The sequence below is a fragment of the Micromesistius poutassou genome, assembly GCF_964030765.1.
Source record: "Micromesistius poutassou genome assembly, chromosome: 12".
NCBI lineage: Eukaryota > Metazoa > Chordata > Actinopteri > Gadiformes > Gadidae > Micromesistius > Micromesistius poutassou.
This window is the reverse complement of record NC_140282.1, coordinates 16,919,438-16,941,873: the sequence shown is the minus strand read 5'-3', so window position 1 is coordinate 16,941,873 and position 22,436 is coordinate 16,919,438. Positions and strand designations below refer to the sequence as shown.

General features: G+C 38.6%; 1 protein-coding gene across 1 annotated transcript in view; it reads right to left on the bottom strand.

Annotated features, from left to right (window-relative positions):
* Positions 1-21,189, bottom strand: part of znf609b (zinc finger protein 609b) — a 102,079-nt gene extending 80,890 nt beyond the window's left edge. The window contains exon 1 of the mRNA XM_084476529.1: positions 20,806-21,189. The gene's annotated coding sequence lies outside the window, so the exon portion shown is untranslated. The remainder of the gene's footprint in view (positions 1-20,805) is intronic.
* Between the last annotated feature and the right edge of the window lie 1,247 nt (positions 21,190-22,436).

Here is a 22,436-nt window from a genome sequence, read left to right as displayed (position 1 = left end):
TATTATTTTTGGTTGTGTTTATTTATTTTGTTAAAGTATACAGTCCATTTTATTTATTGTTTTTGGTTGTTTTGTTTATTTATTTTGGATATTTAAAATGTCTTCCAGTTCCAGTGATAAATATTCTTTAGAAATAACAGTTTATTGATCTTTGAAAGGTTGTACTTGCATTATTATTCCATTATCATTATATTAGTTGAAAATGGTCTCAAAACTGCAATATTATCACAATAGTTTCTGGGACAATTTATCACCCAGCTAAATTTGTTATCGTGACAGGCCTATTCATGAATAGAATATTGAGCAACCTGTTTCTGCATACAGCTTATATAGTAGTGTCGGGGGGGAAAAAAATATTTTGTGCACGCAATTAGATCGATACAGTAGCACAAAGTAATGCATTTTTAAGGACAATTGCAGTATTCCAGTGAACACCCGGAGCAGTGGGCAGCCGCAGTGGGCAGCCGCAGTGCAGCGCCCGGGGAGCAGGTGGGGGTTTCAGGTGCCTTGCTCAAGGGCACCTCATCCATGGATGAGGACGTAGGAGAGCGCTGTATTGGATTGAATCAGTGGGTATAAACCAATGGGCTGCTGAACTGTACCGGGCCGTGGTCCATTTCCCACCGGGCCACAGAGATTTAGAAATGAAGCCAAAGAATAATAATAATAATAAAAATTCTTATTTGCATAAAATTGTTCTATTATAATTTTTACAATTTAATTTACAAAATAACATTTAACAACACAATGATAACAACACTATCATTGAGTGAACAATACTCATAACGCACACGACACTGGTTAATTTGTTGGTCAATATGCTCTCTTATGGTCTAATTTGCATCTGTCGGACAATCGCTTCTGTTATTCTGTTAAGGAGAAAAGTGCATCTGAATGCAATTATTTTCAGGGCAAGAGGGACGTACGCAGACCAATGTATTTCATTTTTGAGTGATATGCTACATTGTGTAAACATGACTGGTACTGGCTATTAAAACTGTTTATTACTTTTTATTCTTAATAATGGTCCTACAGTTGATGTGTTTACTTGATTAGACAAGGTACACAATGGCCCATTAAGGTTATATTCAGGGTTTTTCCAGCATATAAAATCTAATTATTGCAGGTGCAAACCTATAATATACAAAATGCATGAAGAATATTGCAGTGAAAGCCACACACAGGTTGTGCTGTATCTAAAATGGCATAGTAAGTGGAACGCTAGCACCTGAAAATGTAGTGAGCGTGACTGATAGGAGGCAATCTCCCAAAATCATGCCGTGAGAAAACTAGGTGGATCTAGTTTTAAATAGCACCCAAGCATATTTCGATAAAGCTAAAACTACATTGCTGTCGTTTTTCAAATTATTTCCACTAAAATGACGATGATAAAAGGAAAAGTTTGCTAGACAAACGACTGACAAAATATAAGACCTTCCATGCACAGAGATTTTAGCTGTAAAACGTTATAGAGAATGAAATAAACAAGGATTCTCCATGATTGTCTGACATTTGTCGTTGGTGAATGGTTCACATCAGAGAAGTGTGCTTTTTGCTGTCATTTCCAAATTAATGATTTACTCATAAAGGATTCATTTGAAACTGAAAAGTGAGCTAGTGAGAGTACATTATTTCAAAGTACAGGGTAAAATCCTCAATATTAGCAACACACATTTTCAGGTCATCTGTGAATTTAGCAAATTCCTATGGGGTCAGTTCAGTCTCATTAATAATGAATGCACAGAGAAGGATTCACAAATGTATTTTGTGATTTATATATAAATTACTCTCTTCTCACAAATACATTTCAATGCGCACACAAATGGATATCGGTATGTATAAATGTAAAATAAATCCATAAACAAAAATTAGTTTCACAAACACATTTCTGATCCACACACAAATGTGTCTTGTTTTAAATAAATGTAATATAAATCCCTAAATATATTAATTAAAAATATATTTGCAATTTTCATCAAAAATGTATTTGGATGTTGTTACATTTATATACAAACTGTTAAACTTGAATTTACAAGACGCTTTTCATTTGTGAACTTGTTTGCATTTGTGTGTCAACTGGATTTTTGAGACTCTCCTGACGTGGCTGGATTCACGAATGCATTTTTTTCAACAAGGAACTCTCTGTAGCCAATCAGATGCCTCCCTCGTTTTCAGCCAATCCAGCCGGCCGAACTGACGGGGATATTCTCTGATATGATGAATAAAGACTGCTTCGAGTCTCCGACTCTCTGGTACTTCCACAACAAGTGAAGACTCGTAGTGGGGGTTATCTCGGCCATGGGGGAGAAGGAATTGGGGGAAAGGAACTTTGGCTTCGACTCTGAACAGCGACAGGAGGAGAAAGGGATCGTTGTCGTATGCAGACTCCCGGAGGAGCTCCTCCCACCGATTGATACATTAACGTTACAAGTTCAGTCAGAAGTCAACAGCTGAAATATGGATGATGAATCGTTGATCATCGAGGTGGAAAAACACTGTCCTGTCCTGTGACGTCTCAGCCGTAACGTGTCCGGATCGCTTCCAGTGGGGATTGCAGTACGGAACACAGCCGCTTCTCTGCCGTGACGCTTCCATGACGGTTCTGGTGGAAATTGGCCTTGGGGGACTGCAGTCATGTGATTGACTGAAAATGAGGGGGGCATCTGATTGGCTACAGAGAGTTCCTTGTTGAAAAAAATGCATTTGTGAATCCAGCCACGTCAGGAGAGTCTCAAAAATCCACATATAAATACAGAGCAGTTGACACACAAATGCAAACAAGTTCACAAATGAAAAGCGTCTTGTAAATTCAAGTTTAACAGTTTGTATATAAATGTAACATCCAACTGCATTTTTGATGAAAATTGCAAATATATTTTTAATTAATATATTTATGGATTTATATTACATTTATTTAAAACAAGACACATTTGTGTGTGGATCAGGAACTTATTTTTGTTTATGGATTTATTTTACATTTATACATACCGATATCCATTTGTGTGTGCATTGAAATGTATGTATTGTGAGAAGAGTCATTTATATATAAATCACAAAATACTTTTGTGAATCCTTCTCTGTGCATTCATTATTAATGACTGAACTGACCCCATAAATTCCAACCATCTGTTCAACAAAACTAGATGTTCATAGAGAGAAACATCTGCTGTTCACTTCAGTTTCTAATATCCATTAATCCAATATTAGGCAACCTTCACCTCATTTTCAGCCAGGAAAACCCTGTTAAACTGTTTTTACCACTCTGGACTGAATGTCAAACCAATTGTATGTGTATAAGGCTTGCACTCAGGCACAAACATAAGCTGGCCAATCCTTTGACTGCTGCAGAGTCATAAACTACATGAAAAAAACTCAATAATAAAGTTCAGCTGAAATTATGCACAGCCTGGAACAGAGTGCCCTTTCCTCTCAAGGCTGTTTCAACACAGCCATCTAAAGAGCCACAAAGTAACCTCTATGTAATTGGATTACCAAGATAGAAATGCTACGGGCAACTCCAGGTAATGGGAATCCGCGGTCTGTGGGTCAGCCAACATCTCTCTCTCAGCAAACATCTCATGCAGTTCAACATGATTTCCGGTGTGCAGTAATCCTCCAGCTTTCATGCTGGAGCTCATGTGTTTTGCTTGTGTTGTACAACTTGCATTTAGCTTCCCTAGATATGCCAAACTAACCGACTGCTACACGGCCATGGCATGAACCATGGCAAAAACATAAACACTACATAAATACAACTGGGCCTAAATATAACTGGATTACTAGAAAGTTAAATGAAAATCAGTCAAGACAAATCAGTCAAAACAGAGAAATACATTCCCATTGGGAAAATAAATAATCTCTGCTAAATCTTTTGAAAATTGAATAAAATGTTAAGTACAAACTCTTTTATATTACAATTTGGTGAGCGATTTGAATAATGCATCAAGATTGTAAGGAACAAGATTGCAGTGTATTCAAGTTGCAAAGCATCATTAATAAGGTAGTCAAATTCCTTTGTTTCATTTCCACCTCAAAAACAACTATGGTCATGGATGATAACTCCGCTAGTGGTAATATACTAGCAGAGTATTAGTGGTAACATAATACATCTACAGTCTGCCAAGTTGAACTTCTGAAATAGTGCAGTTATAACCACTACATACACTATTTAATTGCACTCAAACATAAAATCAGGAAGATGTTAGTCAGATCATGTATGTATAGATAGTGACATTGCCTCTGATCTTATATGAACCAAAGTATGCTTTGGTTCACGACCCAGACTCAAAAATACAAAATGATTTACATACAATTAATTTACAAGTAATAATAGCAAGTTGTTGCATAACTCGCTGTAAACAGAATGAGAGATCGTTCATACAGGAGGGGAAGCCTGGGAATTGCACTTCACAACTGCAGATGCTGCCACATTTGCAGACATCGACTCAGACATAAACATCTCACACTCCGTATCTGCTAAATCTGTGCAGCTCACACTGTTTTTTTTTCCTAACTAATTATTCTCTAGCTAATTTAGCAATGATGCTAACATGCCTATGCTACTGTATCGAGTCTATTAGTGGTACCTGTGTAAGGAACGAAGAACACCATGTATTCATTTTCAATCCAGTATGTCTTTCAGAAGAGCAGATTATTTTTAAAGCAACCTGTGATTAATTCTTTATTCTTAAACATATATTAATTACTCAAAAATTAAATAAGTAAAATACTCGCACTGTAAAATGCCAACGTGGGCTTTTTTTTTTGCATAAAGCAATAAAAACGTTGATGCATGACATGAGTAACTTCTAATTTCCTTTCCTATCCTTAGAGCTATGATTTCCCTAATCGCATTTCCAATGTCACAATTGCACATTGCGATATCGATGTTAAAACGATATATAGTGCAGCCCTATTTTACAGCTAGAAGTAGTATTGAAGAACCAAATATAGAGCATAAATCAGATAGGGTGCATAGATGTAGGGCCGGCCCTATGATTTCTGCAATGCGGAAATCGCAGACGGAATTGCGAAATCTGGTACTAAATATGGCATCAATTGTAAAACGTGGAATATTGCGGATTTTGACCAACAGATGACTGATGATCTTTTACTGAAGATCGTTCTTAACATGGTAATTTCTGAGCTGTCCGCTTGTGTATTATTATTCCCAAACAACACGCATTTACACTGACTGAGGTAATATAACCCTAACCGGCTTGATTTCACAACCCAAGTTACCCTCCCGGACCCTACACATATTGGGGTTTTTATCTTAATGTAAATGCGATTAGATGGCGTCATGGTTCCATGGGCAGGACCTGGGTAGAGGTGTTGTCTCTACAACAGAGACAACGCAGTGATAAACATGAGTAGTTCTAACTGGAGAGACGCCAAAATCCGCGAGCTGCTGACCATCAGGGGAGAGAAGGTGATGCATTTAAGATGCATTTAACAAAGACGGGGAAAGATGATGCGATCTACAAGAAAGTACCAGAGGAACTTTCCTTATGAGAGTTTTGTCGGGATAAAAAAAACTTGTGGCCAGCAAAATAAAGAATGTGTTGGCGTTTTTGCAATTATAAATAGTTAATCACGTTTGTAGCCTACACTCAGATGAATACTCATTCTTGCATGGGAGTGACTTGAATCATAAAACATCGTACGGAGTATGCAAGGCTTACAGCACTTCCCATTTCTCATTGGCTAGTCATTGTTATTGTTAGCTACATTAGCGTTTTTAGCAAACCAGCTCGAAAACAAACAACACAACTTTACATTGTATTGCACGCACAGCAAGACCGTGCAATGCATAAATAGGTGACCGGAATAAAGAAGCAATGTAATCAAGTGTGTAAGAGAAATAAAAATAAAAATAAATAAAATCTATTAAAATGACCAACATAGCACAAATACAAAGCAAATAAATCTCTTCACAGGCGCAGCAATTTTTGTTGTCGAGTCGTACGGTCGGCCTCACTGAACTCGCTCTACTTTCAGAATAGCGAGTGGGACCGACCAAAAGGGGGCGTTCCTCCATGAAATGCCACAAGAAAGCTTGGAGATTTACACCTTACGACTAGCACGTACCGGCGTACCATACAACTGGAAAGCACCATTACTAAAATTACTAAAAACTGGGAGTAGTGGAGAATGCTAGCCTGGAAATCCAGACCCGCATCTAGAAAGCTGTAGGGTCTGGCAACGAGTAATGAAGATGGCCCAACTCGAGGGGCGGCACCAAGTGTGCATTTGAAAATAGTACTGCACGTAATTGGATAACACTAAGACCAATCAGAAGAACACAAGGGGTGACGTATCCAGAGCCCCATACGCTAAGCTATAGGGCTGTCAACGAATATTCTAAATTCAAATATATATTCGAATCGTTTTTAAAAACAGACAGAATAATTAATTTTCAAAGGTGAAAATTAATATTCAAATGTAGAAAAACACACACCTGCGGCAGCCGCAGTGCGGCTGTCTGCTTTGCGAGTGGGCGACCAAAACACTACAAGACAAGAGACAAGGGTCAAGCGACAAGAGTCGGGACCTTTAATTGCTTGCACAAAACTCTTGATCAGCACTCAGAATTTGTTTATTGTTGTTGTTTATTTAAACCAGTATGCGCAGAGAGAGTGAGGGGGAGCGAGAGAGAGAGAGAGAAAAAGAGAGCGAGTGAGCGAGCGAGAGCGAGGTCTGCGGTCTTGGCCATTAGTTAATTTACTTATTTTTGTGTAGGTAATATGTTGTCAAATATGTTTAAACTTAAATAAACTACCTATACAAGTATTTATGTCTTGTTGTATTAGTTTGTCCTGTTATTGACGTAATACACGTCATTGACATAATGCACAAATAGATATTCGAATAGTTCGAATATGTGTTTTTTTTAGAGGGAATATTCAAACATCATTTTTGAGCAATTTCAGACACCCCTACTAAGCTACCAGTGGAGCTAACGATAGATTAGACTCTTGCCGTATCCGGTCGGTAAAACAGCAAAAACATCTTTCTTGAAAATGAAAGCTTTGAGTGCCATCTTCTGTTCCTCTTTTAGAGGAAAAGACAAGTCTAACTCTTTGATTGTAGCGGCCATTGCCGTTTGAAACAACTGGTGTTCATCCATAGCCATCTCACAATGTTTACTGACTGATTCCGTAGCAGCACTGTTGTCATCAGTTTAGCTAGCTTCTGGCCCGCCTATATCAGATACACTGATGTGATTGGTTAATGTTCGGATCCATGGGAATCGGGGAATGAGTATATTACTCATTCCCAGAGTGACTCGCTGAGCAAATTCAAATTGTGCTCTTGCGAAAACTCTTGCGATTTTCAGGGAAGGAGTATGCAGTCCTCTGCCGTAACCTTTATCAGCGAGGTTGTCAGTGATGATGTACTCCTAAGTCGTTCTGTTAATATTATGTATTTTAGCCATATCTACATCTATGCTTTTATCAACTAGCAACTTCTGCTTTTTTCCTCCCAACTGAGATTGTGTTTCTCGAGTGGTAATCCCAACACAAACAACAAAATCGACAGAGCTTTTAAGATCACTGTCACTGAGAGAACTTTAAACTAAACTAAAGCCTGTTATTCTGCTACATGCTAATGGTAACCGAGTAATTTTATAGCAGCTATCATAAGTTACTACTACAAATAATCCATATAATTATAATATTTTTTTATTATTGGTGAACAGTTAATGACAATGGTACATGCAACAGTATTGTAAATGCATGGTACATTTTTATAAATAAACAAAACCCAACAGACAAAGAAGTTTTATAGATTCATTAACAAGGAGATGCTCACTTAACCCATAATCAAACAACCACATTTGAAATGCTTTAAGATGCAACTCCTCAAAGGCAAATCTGATTAGAAGTGGTACCCATTGAGTGATTCTAATTTGCCATTACAAATTGTCCTGTTGGAGGCACTTCAGCAATTTAAGTGAACATGCGATTAAGGCACAACGAAACAACTTAATGTCTTCGTAAAATGCTTTTAGCAGCATTTTACGGATTTCAGATACAGCTTTGGTAAGAATCAAGCCATTGCTTTCAATCAATCAAGGATTAATGATACAAAATTGCAGACAATAGATAATCTTGAATATAAACTGGCTTAAGCATTATGTTTTCTGTAATAGTGCCTTTAAAACAGGGACCAGGTAGAATTCCTACATTCAACAGTGACCAGTAATCACTACGTGTTTCAATCTGTGTGTTGGGAAACATTAAGGATGGGAATTTTCAGTCGACTAGTCACTAGGGCTGGGAATCTTCACTGATAAAACTGTAAAAAAAAATGTCATCTGTAAATCTGTGGCGTCATCTATGATTATGTTTACACCATTGGTTTACGCATGTCACACTATGAACTATACGACACGCTTCATTTCATTCACTGTCAATGGTTTGCGCTTGTGTGTTATGATGGCTGCAGCTGCAGTAGGGCTGTACAGTATGGACTAAAATGTATATCACGGTATGATTTGAGGCATAGACGGTAACGGTATTATATCATGGTATGTTCATTTTATCTTCTAATTTCGATATAAATGCTTCTGAAGGGGTAAAATACTGGTTAGGCAGAAAAACTGCATAGAAAAAATGCAAAATCTTTTCTCAAGTTACTTCCATCTCTGAAAAACACTTATGTTTAATAGTATGAATTTTTTTCTCCACTTGCTCGCAGACCTTGCCGTAGTTTTGGCATCTCAATTTGGCTGAAGTGTGTGTGGGCAGGTAACACGTACCTGGGATCGAGTGTTTTGATCATCTCTTTAAAGCCCTTTCTATTGACATTTTGAAAGGGAACCATGTCCTTACACAGGTAAACAGTGACTGCATTATCTCTTTCCACCGCTGGCTTTTTTGTTGTATTAATCTAATCTAGAGCTGGGACGACTTTTTTTCTCTCCCGGTTCTCTCTCCCAGGATGGCAGCAAAACACCGTAAGTTCTGTTGATTTCCCCCCTTCCCCACCCTGGAATGTTCATTTATCAAGCAGTTGCAGTGGTAAACCAAAGATCCTACTCTGAGTAAACGTTACGTTATACTCTGGGCTTAAATTTCAGCACGGGATTGTGGGTATTGCGCATATTTTTTTAAAATCCCGCAACCCAGGCCAGCATAATGCAGTGTCTATTGACTTCACTTGACGAACCATCTTCCGATTTCAGTGGCGCATCTGTCCTTCATACAATCTTTGACACACACACGCGCGTGCACGCAGGCACACAGAACACCTTCGCGCTTACTCCTTCTCTCCCTCTCAAAAGTTGTACACGACCCATGTGCTGTTCTTGGCAATTATTTCCATCGCTATGAGCTTTCAGTAGACTAATGCAAAAATGGACCGCTGGCTTAAACGTACCTCTACAATTTCAGCGTGGGATTGCGCAATCGGTACACATTCACACCATGAAGACGTGACTAAGAGAGAAAAGGGAGAAGCTAATAGGACTGTATATAGTTGAGAAAATAAGTCAGCAACTACTGTTTCCATAGTACATGTAAAAGGATTAAAAGTTAATGAATTCATTGAAAACAAAGTGTTTGATTTATTTTGATTTGAACTACACACACACGCGCACAAAGGCACACAGAACCCCTTCGCTTGCTCCTTCTCTCCTGGTCAAAAGTTGTACACGACCCATGTGCTGTTCTTGGCAATTATTTCCATCACTATGAGCTTCCAGTAGACTAATGCAAAAATGGACCGCTGGCTTAAACGTATATCTCTACAATTTCAGCGTGGGATTGCACAATCTGTACAAATTCATGGTACATGTGGATACTGATGTACCATGAAGATGTGACTAAGAGAGGAGAGGGACAAACTAATAGGACTGTATATAGTTAAGAAAATAAGTCAGCAACTACTATTGTCTAGTTATTTTCTCAGTTTAATAGAGACGTCTTTTATACTCCTATCGGCTTGTACCGTGCGTGTGCTCGTGCCCAGTAGGCTACGCCTACAATCATAGAACAACAAAGATGACCTTCTCTCACACACACACACACACACACACACACGAGTAGACAAGTGTTTTCATTCCTCCTGGGGGACTTATTATTTATTTTGCTATTTTGTTAGATGCTGCATCTGACATCAGAATTCATTATTTTGCAGTTTGCACAATTTAATTGCCATGTTTGCACAATTTAATTACACAAAAAAGTGCCAATGTTAAAGAAATGTTTAGTAAATATTGATATGTTAACAAGAAATTTTGATATCTTATTGTGTGAAAAGTTATATTGATCAAGTAATGTGAAATAATCAGTAACTGAAAAAATAATCGTTAGATTAATTGTAATTAATTATTGTAATTAAAATTAATCGATAGATTAGTCGACTAATCGAAAAAATAATCGCTAGATTAATCGTTTGAAAAATAATCATTTGGGACAGCTCTAATCTAATCTTACTTAACACTGCCAAAAAAAACACTCACGCCGAGCTTCGCTAATTTGCGTCACACAGTTTCCAGTTAGAGTGGACAGAACACGGTTATTGTCGTTTTATTCTGAAAGTCTCCAGCCTACCAACTGGGATGGGCTAAATCTTGCACATTGAGATTTATAATTAAGTAAAGGTAATTAAGTAAACCAACTGATCGCAAACGGCAGCACGCCTGACTGCAGTTCCCAACTGGGGTGAACAACACAGTGGAGAATTGTGAACAAGATATGAAATAACTCATTTAGATAAATATTTTGATGTTTTGGGGAACTACACATTGGTAAAAATCTGTCAATTCTATATTTAAAAAAAGCATGGTGTGATTTGATGTATGCTTCGCTATTCATATCGCGGCAGAAATGCTTTCTCACAAAACAAAGCGTTAAACACTAGTATTTCTAGTGCTGACTAGCCACTGCAGCAACGACTAGTCAAATAATCATAAACATCCCTACTATACTATTCATGCATCGTTTTCTATTTGAAGCAGTACGAGTACCTTGCGCATTTGTCCACGAAGGTACTGTATGATTATAATCAAATTCCTCATCACTGCCTGTTTTGTAGTCTATTGCTACCTACTCAAACACTAAAATATGACTGCTATTGGAAGTATGACAAATGCCTTGGTAAATGTACTTTCCATTTGTACTGTTTGCGTCCCAGCTGTGTATTTCCCCTGTTAATACTGCCTTACATCATGAAAAGAGGTCTGTTTTCTGACTCATGTGCTCTGCATTTTATATGGGTCATTACTATAAAAACAATTTGAATAAGTCCATAAATGCTCCCTCACTCCATTTTAGCAAATGCCTTTTTAGCCCTTTGTAAAAACCATATAAGCCGTGTCTTCACTTGTCCACGATTCCCTCCTCGTCTGCTAGCCACTTTGTTCTTTAATCAAGCAATCTCTTATCAGGGAAAAAAATACTCAACAGCCAGTACCAATTCAAAACTTTAACTAGGATTTTTGTCCAGGTCCGTGTTCATAAAATGGACTCAATGAGACCTGTATCTAATTACTTTGCTTGCTACACTTCATACAGTTGCTGCACTTCAGACAATAGACACTACATCTTTGACAGTCAGAGATGTAGTGTGCTAGTGTATCCACTCTGTCTTGTGCAGATGCCATGTTTCTAACAATGGAAAGACATTTCTAGTAATGTGCCACATAGTACTTTGTAATTAATAATTAGTAATTAATAATTAATTAATAATTAATTAGGTATTAGTTATAATTTGTCTAAAACATTACAAATAGTAAAAAGTCTTGGACTTTGGACAATGTTGCCAGATTCTGAACAAAACATTGTATTACATTTTCTTTTTGGGTGTTTAAGGGATGTGGAAAGAAATTAAAAATATATACCTGGCAAACATCTATTAAAGCTAAAACTGAAATTGTCAGCAATATCTAGCTACATATTCACAAACAGCCTTTACTTGCAGCCTGCCCTTACAATTACAGCCTTCCACTGTTAGCCACTTGGCAGCACCACTGGCCATGCAGGTCAAGATTGTTGCACAATGGCCACTTTGATTGAAGTTGGTGAGAGCAGGCAGGATGCAGCTCGCTTACTTTACACACCTACGGCAAACCAGTCTGGTTTCTGAACAAACGTCTTTTCCAGTTTATGCTACTTATAACAACACATATTCAATGGACAATTACCACAACTCAAGTGACAACAATAATGGGGAAATCTCTTCCCCATTATATATATATAACAGGTTTGTGTCCAATAAAATGTGTGACAATGAGGAGAAGGAAATGGTTTAGCGGGAGAACATGAAAACAATACCCTCGCTGGAACAACAACTCTTGTATTGACTGCCTTGAAATTATTTCTACCACTGCATGCGATTTTTTTTGCCAACTACACAGAACTCACACACACAGACGTTTTTAAAGTGCCATGTTGTGTAGCACATTTATTACAGTCTATGACTAAGCCGTTTGGTTTTCACTTTTTATTTTATTGTTTGCCTCATCCATTCGTGGGTGCTCTAATCAAGCGAATAATACATCCTGATTCGAAAATGGATAACGCACATAGCAGCCAGCCTGAACGGTAAATTGTGACCCCAAGTCATCCCCGCAGACAGCAACATGCTGCATTGTTGGAGAGACACGGGCTGTCACAAATACCCGCTTCTCTCAACATTGACCCGCAAATACCTGTGTGTGCCAGGCACGTCTGTGCACTCCCAATGTGTGTTCTCCACCGCACGTAACACCGTGAATAAAAAAAGAGCCGCACTTGATCCAGATCAAGTTGATAGACTTAGGTGTTTCTAGCAAACAACATTAAGAAATGAATTTCTTGCAAATATGCTATAAGCCTTACTCCTGCTGCTGTCTTCTGTTTAAGTTGTCACGTCATTGTTTACGCTGTGCAGTTCAGATTCCGTTTTTCATTGCATAGCCTAATTTTGTGATATGCATAGTGGCACTTGATATTGATTAAGTTGATAACCTGTTTCAAACAAAGAGGATAAGGCCTACGTCCTGTTTATGGCTCCTCTTGTCACGTAATAAATTTGTGATTAATTACAAATCTCTGTTCAGGAGGGGGTCTTTTTGGCAGGGTGGGGCTTGTAGATATTCAAATACATTGCTTGATATTCGATATCTGGTCAAACTAGATTTTTCTCAAAAGTGACAGCCCTAACACACACACACACACACACACACACACACACACACACACACACACACACACACACACACACACACACACACACACACACACACACACACACACACACACACACACACACACACACACACACACACACACCTTTCCTGCACAAAATTGTCCTTGTTTATTTTTAGTGAACAGGCAGCATTGACACTTGTTTTTCAAAATAGACTTAATGGATTATTGCTGAATGCAAAAAACATTTTAAAAAAAAGAAGTTATTCATTAAACCTTTCAGACAGACCACTGTGTTGTTGACTAATCGCTATTGTTAAATCAAAAATAAGCTAGGATTTTTGATTTGTTTATTTTTTCTTCATGAACACAATCCTGCAATAGGAATGAATAAAATTATCATAGACTGTGTAAAACGTACTACAAATGATTCAGTACCCTTCTATTTGAGGGTATCAATAGCCCAGGACCTGTCAAAACTAGGGATGTCACGATACCAGAAATGTAGTAGTCAATACCAATACCAGTGAAATTCCACGATTCTCGATACCCAAATCGATACCACGGTAAAAAACAAAAACAATAAATCCGATGTACTTCAACATACACTAATTTATTAAAAACATTTGAACATTACAGAAACAGTGGCACTGGCATGTAGCCTTCAATGACTAATTAAAAATAAATTGTTAAAAATAACAATAATAAAAAAATAATAATACGCGCTGAAAGCTATGCTGCTCGCGTTTACACTTGCGTGCATGGCGGGGTTTAAAACATAACTTCCAACGTAATATTAAGTATTCAATAACACGCAAGTTTAAGCAAGCACTCCGATTGGTCAATTCCCATTCTTGAGTGTGTTTAAATGCCTGGTGAAAGAACGGACAAAAAGATTGTGCCTAATTACAGAAAGTAGTGCTACACTAGCTAGCCGAAACTACTTTCATGAGCCTAGTTTCCATAACAACGTTCAACTGACCAAGAGTCGGCTATCGTTACTATAGGAACTATTTTCTGATGGAGATGAACTCAGGCAGAAAGCTTGAATTTGAGGGCAAAAACTTGATGGCGTTCTTGAATGTCATTATTGGTACTTCAAGCACAGGACTTCAGAACTCGGTGCAAGCGCCTCGTTCCTACAGCTGTGCTTCAAGTACCAATAATGACATTCAAGAACGCCATCTCGTGTAAGATTGCTTAAATATAACGCAGGTGCGCAAGGCAGCCACAGGAGACGCCAACATTGTTTTCAACCACTCGGTACCGCGCCGTATTAATTCCCAAGTTTTGAAAATAAAAGAAATAAAAGTATTTGAAGCGAATAAGCAACGCTGTTTTTGGTTTGTTTTTTTGGTCTTGAACGAATAGTTTTGGATGCATGCATCGGCTTTGAGTTGGTTTGTTACTTTGAAATTGCATACTCTCGCAACACACACACACAAAACAACCTGCCGATCTTCAATCAAAACATCAAGTAAGTGATGCCGCACGCAGTCCTACCATGCGTGTTTAGAAGCGCAACATTGAAAAGGGTCCCGTCTGAAACAGTCGCGTTCCAGACGCACAGCGTTCCAGACGCAAAGTACTTCCAGACACGACTCTATCTATTCTTTTTTTTTTTTGACGAGTCGAGGCGGAGCTGTCGCACTCTCTGCAGCTGCAGTTGGCATCTTCTGTGTTCCTTTGGCATTTAACGGCCGACTACAACACTTGTAAATGTATATGCTGCCCGTGTCACGTCCGGAGGAATTGCATCCCCGGTACTGTAGAAAAATGAGTACCGTCACGTTTTTAGAATTGTAGCATCGACTTGGTACTTAAGTATCGGTTCTCGTGACATCCCTAGTCAAAACAGCATTCATTCAATTGAAGATATCAGATCAGATAAGCCATTGCTCCCTAATTGCAAAATAGGACTACAATTCAAGGCAAACAAGAAAGCATTTCAGCACTGCAACCCAAACACTGACAATATTTGGCTTTCATGGGAGATGACTGAGTCGAACATGGGCTGAAATCCCACAACAAGATGGATAACAAAGCTCTGCTAAAAGTAATAACACTTTAGCAGGCATACAGGCTGTTTTAGTCTGCTTAGATTTAATTAAAAAACAAACTTTTATTATAAAACAACCAGGTTTTCTTGGGAAGACCACAATAATCATACAGAATTCATTAAACTAAAGAGTTCCTTGTCAAACAGTTTCTTAGCTTTCAACTTGTCTGATATAGCAATAATCCACAGTACAGCCAGAGTAAAGGTTGTGGCTGGGAATACAGGCTAATCACACCCAATAAATAATGATTGCATTAAACATGTATTTTCTACACAGTACCCCGTTAAAAGAAAGCCAATATCAAGATGGAGACCTAAAAACAAATGCTAAATTAGTATATAAATAACCTTGTGAAGTCTAGATAGAACACATTGAAATTAAGATTAATTAATTTAGTGTATTGGATAATTGTAGGCAAATTCAGAGCAGTTTAGGCCAAAAGAGAATGACCAAGGTGGAGCCTGTGATAACAACCCTGCACTTCACATTCAGCCAACTTAAATGGAATCATCCAACTGGTTCACAGCCCCCAGCCTCTCTCCCCACAGAGATGGTACAGATTGCCAGCTAGCTTTCAGCAGGTATGCTAAAAGGTTTCCTATTTTTTCATCACCTGATGTTTTGCCTTGGAGCATTGTATAGCCTACGCAATTCCCCTGCCATTCTCATGTTTGGGTCTCTTATCAAACACTGTAAAACCTGCCTTCATTCCACACTGTTTCTTAGTTTTCCGGTTTTGTGTAGGAGCAAACTTATTTCAAGGTAAATGATGGGTCAAATCCTCATTAAAATAATTTGGCCATAGATATATATACATATATTAAACTGATATTAAAACTTTACTATGATTTCTATATATATAATTTGATGAGTGATGAAGTGGGAATTACAGCAATTGTTCACTTGCAAAAAATATATTATGTATGCATTCATAAGAAGAGGAAAGGAAAATTGCTGTGAACCACAGTTCAGGTAGGTGTCAGCTTCAAATTTGTTAAAGCTGTTGTTGTGTTGTTTTTCAGTTTCAACAGCTTGGCACCAACATGTGCGGCGTCACCCTTAAGGTGGATTTATACTCCTCTGTAAAGTGCTGTATGTAGACACGGAGAGCCCTCTACATCAACGGAGAGCCTGTCGGAGGCCCTCTTCATAGCTCTACGTACCCATTCCAATATTTTTGGAATGTTGTTTTTTTTTCCGAGGCAACGGAGACGGACTGAGATGGCAAGGGCTGTGATTGGTCCTCTAACAAAATAATTTCCAGAATCACTTTTCGCGGTTTGACTTTGCACCTTATTTACTTTGTACATTGTTTACTTTGCACATTAAGGACCAATAAAACACCAAATACGATTTGAAAAGCTATTATAACACAATTTACATGGTTAGTAGTCAGCATATAAGATCGATCGTACGGCGAATTGCATTGCGTATCCGACATCCCGACGGAGAACTGCGAATGCTCGAGGGGTCTCCGTAGTTTTTTTTTGTTGTTTTTTCGGATTACGGATAAGGAGTAGTATACTTTGGTCTTTAAGCAGACTGTTGTTGTCCACTGTCTTGAAATTCTCAGGCAGATATATATATATATATATATATTTATTTATTTATTCTCAGGCAGCGTACGCAACGATTTACAAATGTAGGAAAGGTTCATTGATTTCCAACACAAAAGATAAAGAAATGTCTCCAAGAAAGGCTAAAGTGGCTATAGTGAACCTTTCATTCTTACAAAATTGCAGTGGTGGTGACACAAGAAAACACTGAATGTATGTTTACCCAGTTAATGTGAACTTTTCAAGGTGAGGTTCAGTATATTGTTGAAGCTATTGCATTTGTATCTAATACTTTGATGCATGGGCCATCGAATTTAGCGTGTACTGAAAACAGGAGGATGATCAATGTATACTTCATAATAGTAGGGGATGCACATATTCAACCTTACCACCGTTTATTCAAACTACAGCTTAAATTCAAACTAAATATTCATACACTAGCAAGTGTTAACAGCATGATTTAACTGTACTGAACAGTATAGCCTCAAACTGGCTTTGCCAAATTTGTTTGTGCGACCATGCAAATTAAGCGGTAGACAAACACCTTCAGCACGCCAGTTAAGTCATCAGTTCACCAACCATGATCAGTTACAACGAAAGGTTTGACAATGTACCCCTGTTTCTCAACCAACGGCCCATCAATCATTCAATTTTGTCTTGTCTTTTGTCTTTGATTATTTATTCTGGCAGAGGGAACTTTTAAAAAGTATTATGCTACAGAGATAACATGATAGTTTCTCCATATGGCTGTCTGTCCCTTCAGCGGTCTACACAAGCAAAACGTTTTTACTCCTGTTCAATTGTGGAAAAAATGTTAATCTATATGCATCTATTAATGACGATTTAAATGAATGTCAATATAAGCAAACAGCAACTCTACTTATCCCAGTATTCAACTGAAATGAACTTTCTGTGCAAATATTTGCCATCCAAGTCGAACTACAGCCCTGCATTTAACCAGTTAATCTAGCATATAATATACAGGCGATAGTGTAAATTGCTAGCCTACACAAAGCAGATACCATTACTGTATTATTTTTACTTACTCCACTGGTAAAATATGTGACATACAGTGGAAGGACCATTTGCGATATTCATTATGAAAGCAGTGGGGAAATGGCAGTACCCTTCATTTACACAAACGGTAAAAACAAGAACAACAACGACAACAACTAGACCTGCACGATAAATCGTTATAAAATCGCGATCTCGATTCACCCCTGTGCGCAATTAAAGTTTTAAATTACTTCAATTCTCTTCTTTTTTTTTTATGAGCCGACTGGCACACGGTAGACACAGACAGTGTTGTGTGTAACGCGTTAGGTAACTACTTCATGTACTTGTTTAAAGTCAAGTTACACGTAACTACTGAAAATATGGTAGGCCTATATATGGGAAAATAGTAACGAAACATAGTTCCTTTTTCAATTCCGCCCAACGTTACTTTTCCCAGGGACAGATTTGACAGCGATACTGCCTTCTCACGCAGTATGCTATTGCGCAAGCACGCAGCCGCGCAGCAAGCGCGCCTGCGTCCCTTCACAAGCTCTCATTCCACACCGTGGTACGAGACAGACGCTGGTAGCGTGAAGCTGTCTCTGCATCTCAGACATCGCTTCCGCATGCATTTTCCAAAGCTTACGACAAAAAAAGCCAGCGGTGGAACGAGATAACAAACACGTCACTGTTTACCAGTGTATGGACTAGGGCTTTGACTCCGAACTTATTCGAATATTAAAAAATATATAATATTCGAACGACTATTAGGCAGGACTTAATATTCGAACCTTTTATGGGCATTATTTTTTGTAAACGGGACGTAGACCGACTCATTTCACGGATTCCTGTGAGACCAGGTTGCCATAATTACATCTGTCGCATATTTAAGGTGAAAATTAAACGTCAAGGGAAAGAGGCGGTGGTTGCAAAAAGTATTTAGATCGCTTATCAAGTTCACTCGTTGCTTATAATGGTTTATTCGTTTCCCAGTATCATTTCCTTAATTTAGAAGACAGTTTTGTTCATTTTTGAATCGTAAAATAAATAAAATGCAGCACAGCGCAACGCAGATGTCAGCACAACACAGACATCTATTACTGACACCTTGCACAATGCGACCCCATACCCACGTAACTCCAGTAGGAGTTCGGAAATAACAGACACAATTGCTTACCATCTAGCAAAAGATATGGTTCCAATAAACACCGTAGAACGTTACAGATTTCGAAAGATGATCCATACATTGGACAAACGCTACTCAATACCCTCCCGCAACTATCTTTTATCCGTTGCATTGCCAGCTCCTATAAGAAAGTGCGGGCTGTAGTCGAGACAGAAGTGCAGGAAGCTGATTATTTTGCAGCAACGACTGATTTATGGTCCAGCCGAACCACGGAACCGTACATGAGCCTAACTGTCCACTTCATTGCGACTGATTTCGCCATGAATAAACATTACATTTTGTGAGAAAAAAAAACGTGGCAGAGAATCGCGATATCGATTCTAAACTAAAACATCGGGATTCATATTTTTCCCCGAATCGTGCAGGCCTAATGACAACCCGGACAGACCCTTGAAGAAGTCCTATTCTCTAATTCAGGTTACACACTGCCATGAGAGGTACGGCTTACACGTCTGTGAAAATATGTAAGAGAGCATTATATTCTGAGAGGAGCAAAACTGCCGGACAAAATTAGCAGCTGGTACTGTACAAATCAGTATTTTGACATTTTAGGAAGAAATTACCTTTTGATGGTGGAATTAAATGTGTAGGCTATAATGATCCAGGAGCTTTTGCTCAAACACTCCCTTGTTTATTGTTAAGCATTGGAGCACATATAAATACATGTGTAGGCGGTATTATTGTTTGTTGAGTCATACATTTTTGCCATTTCCATTACATCTTTTGATAATATAATGCATCTATAAAACTGCCGATATATATCAAACATCAAACATAATCACTGATGTCTGCTAGAAAGTTGCAGGTGTTACAGAAGACATCACCAATTGGAAAAGAAGACCATGTGGGAATAGTATTCAGGACACTTGTTGTTTTTTTTACAGAGAGTCCCCATGAGAAAGTACCATTGCCATTTTCATTAGCCTCTTGGGAATTATCAATGTGGAGTGGAGATTACAATTACAATGACTTTGTTAACATTATGTAAGTGGTGGAAAAAAAAGGCTGCTGGATAGGGATATCTATCACAGTGAACCATTATAGGCTATTTGACAGACTGATCCGGGAGATTATAATAAATAAACACCAATCAATCATCTCTCAGCGAATGTAGTTCTAACTTGATTATTTGGCATGGCCAAACATTGGCACACGTATATGCATTGTATATTGTACAACCAAATTGGTGTCTATACGACTGAAGGCTCTTCCTGGCTTGTTTACTGTGATGTCTAATCGACTATATTGGAGTTTTGGGTAGGATAACATTAATTAACTTTTTTTTATGTCTGTAGTGGTTGATCAATGTCATTGACTCCCCAACTATGTGACAACAACAGACCTACCAAGTTTGATCAAAGATTGACTATTATAAAGTCCTCACCCTAACTGCCAACCGTCAGTTATATGACCCTGCAATGGTACGCGTTACATACATGCACACCAATTGTTCACTGATAACGTTGTGACATCTGATATAAACGTTCATAATTGCCGAACACTGTTATAGCTGCAGACAAGTTGTTTTGTTAAACGGGGGTCATCGATTCGACTGTCGCCGCCAAGAGTGGTTTAAACAGAAGCGTTGTAAATATGCCAGCGTTGAACACGTCCACAGATTGACATATAACCATCTTTGGTTAAACTTCCCAAGTGTTCATTAGCTACTGTGGCTAACTTAGCATGATGGGCGCTAGCTAGCTAGTGCATGAGACAATGAGCTCCCAGTGCAGGCACGCTAGCTCGCCGCTCCATGCTGTGACGGTTAGAGTTTGTTACGGCTAGCCAGCTCGCCCTGCACGCAACGTTGGTAGCGGGCTATCGACTTTTAGCATTATCAACAATAATAATAATACGTTGGGGAAACTTACCGATTTACCAAGCCACTTCTAATCCAAGCCCACGCTGGCCCATGATGGTGAATATTCCACACAATAACTAGTCGGGAGTATTACACTAAACCTACAGCAACCAAAAATGAAAAAACAAGGCACCAGAAACCAGTGGCAATGCACTCCCCAAGACATCCAACATAAGAGAGGAGGGGAGGCCAGCGATTCACTGGACTTCTGCCATCACACTTCGAGATACCGTTTCAAATTGAAAACAACGACTCGAGAGGGCATTTTACCAAAACGCGTTTAGATCCTACACATTTTAAGCTTCGCGTGTTATCTCCTCGAAATTAATCCAGTAGCGAATAGCTTTCCATCCAGGTTAATTCCTTGGTAATTTGTGTTTCTGGATGTACGCCGCGGCGGTTCTTCGTATCCCCCCCAAAGCTGGAGACTGATACAATGTAACCAACAAGCAGCTCGAGCTGCTGGTGGGAAATCCAGGACCGTTGCTCCGCTCGGAATGAACTGTCACTCGAAAGCAACCGTGCTAAAGATATGGAACTGGATTCGGATTGAGCTTTCTGATCAACGTGCCAACATTATTTGCATGCAGTTTAACAACCCGCGCAAATTGAAAATTTTGTAAAATGTAAGATAAAATATAAGACATGTAAAATATAAGGAGTTATATACATAAAGGTTAAATACGGTTAAACACTCAAACAAGTACAATTGTTGCCATTTTAAGGGAAATTTACATCAAAATAATTGGAAAATCCGTAAATGGCATACCCTTCCAACGTCTTCCAATAAACTATGAATAAATCTCCCTATTTCTATTGTGGATATAAATGATTTTAATTTGTACCTGCCGTTGCAGGTATATTGTAACTGTTTGGCACATGTTTTATATCCATAACAATATTCCATACCTGACAATCAGTAGTGTCGTATATTTCCCATGTACATGGTTAATTAACTACTGAAATGGCTCTTTTGAGAATACCAGGGCCCATGAATTAACAACTTGAATAGACTACACCCCCGTACTTTCCCTTCACCCCTTCCCTTTTGAGGTTAGTGGGCCCGCCATTTGCATATCATTGCATACTGACAAGAGATTTGTTCTGTGAGCAACATCACAAATTGTACTCCTATGTGTACATCGCCGAATTAGATGTCAGGGGAGAATGGGTTCTTGAGGTCTCTGGGTTTATGGCAGGTTCACAAGAATATCAGAGAAATCAAATAAAAACCTATAACTGTGATAAATCATCACGATCATTTTTAAAACAACCATATCCAATAAAAACAAGGACATGAGTCTTCACACTCTGGAATCCATGGATTTGCCTCCAAAGTCTGCCAAAGATTTATTCAAAACTGAAGAACATGTTGACAAACAACAAATCCCCCTATACTGTTTTCTCAGGAAAGCAGTAGGGATAAATAAAGGAAGAGGGGAGCCGGAGATGTGTCAGGATTCCATTTCACAGGCGGCTACAGTGAACCTTTCATGTTTACCAGCTTCAAACACCGCGGAGGCTTTAAGTCCTTGTCTCTCTCTGTGCGCTGGTTTCCCCGGCAACAAGAATATGATAATGTTGCCTTTGACATGACAGAAGGAATCATCTCGCTAACAAACAGAGACAACAGGCACAGGG